The 1,200-nt window shown below is 68.7% G+C and overlaps 1 protein-coding gene across 1 annotated transcript in view; it reads left to right on the plus strand.

Moving 5' to 3' along the window:
• ARC (activity-regulated cytoskeleton-associated protein) overlaps positions 1–1,200 on the plus strand; it is a 6,609-nt gene that overhangs the window by 3,171 nt on the left and 2,238 nt on the right. The window lies entirely within an intron of this gene.

A 1,200-nucleotide genomic window follows, 5' to 3' on the forward strand; every position in this document is an offset into this window, starting at 1 on the left:
GCTGCGGCGCGGGATCCCTGCTCTGGAAGCGCGCTGCCGCCCCCTCCTCTGCCCACCCACTCGCCTTTAATTAGAAATGCCAGGAGAGCCATTTTTGGGGAGTTTTTGCCAGAAAGACTTTCCCAGTCCAAAGCAGGGGCGGAAGCTCAGATTGGCTGGGGTGGGGAGGAGGGCTCCCCGGGCTCGGGAAGGGGCTGGGGGAGTGGGGACCCCAGAGTGTGGGCACCGGCAGGAGCTGTGTCCCCGATGAGTGACTCAGACAGAGGGGCTGGGCGAGGGGGTGGGGGTGAGTGTACTGGGGGGTGAGCTTGTACTGGGGGGTGAGGTGTCTGTGGGGGGATTCGTGTCTGTGTGGGGGGATGCGTGGGGAGGAATGACTGGGGGATGAGTGTGCAGTGTGTGGGGTGGGAGAGGGAGAGGGACATGCAGGGGGGGCTCAGCCCTCCTCACCGGCACTGGGGTGTCCGTGCCCTGGCTGTGGGCCATGGTGCGTGCGGCCTTGCCCAGGTGACAGGCGGGGACCTGGGACCCAGGCCGTCCTCCACGGGGTTACCCAGGAAGGACGTCCCCGCACTGTTGCCAGGGAGGCTGGGAATCGCAGCTTCCGGAGCCCCAGGCCTTATATGGCGCGTTCTCGGCTGGCTCAGCTCTGCCGCTGCGGAAGGCTGGCTCCCTCCTCTCCCTCCCTCCTCCCGCTCCCTCCGCCCTCTCCCTCTCCAGCCTCTTGGAGCTTCTGACCAGGTTTCCCCCTGGCCTGGGGGTTCAGGGCCCAGCCCCCTGCAGTGGGCGGCAGGTCCTCCATCCCCTCCCTCCCCACCCACCCCTCCCCGCAGGCTTCCAGATTGGGGGGCACTTCTTGGGGAAATCTCAGGCCGCACCACAGCCTGGGATGGGCCAGCACCTGCCAGGCTGTCTCACACCCACACCTGTGCCAGGGGCCCCGCAGAGCCCAGGCCTGGGCGCAGGTCCCACACGCAGCGGGGAGGACCCCCAGGGCAGGGACGGGCCTGACCCCTGGGAGTGGGCACCCGGAGGCTCCCTGAAACCTTCAGCTCCCGGGGAGGAGGGTCTGAGTGGGGACGGGGGGCGGCTGTCAGGGTTCATCTGTGGCCGAACATCGCCGCTGCACTGGGCAGGGCAGGGTCAGCAGGGTGGGCGGCCAGCTGGACCCGGGAGGCAGAGCCCAGCACCAGCACCCTC

This window comes from Myotis brandtii, unplaced genomic scaffold (genome assembly GCF_000412655.1).
Source record: "Myotis brandtii unplaced genomic scaffold, ASM41265v1 scaffold2325, whole genome shotgun sequence".
NCBI classification, from domain to species: Eukaryota; Metazoa; Chordata; class Mammalia; order Chiroptera; family Vespertilionidae; genus Myotis; species Myotis brandtii.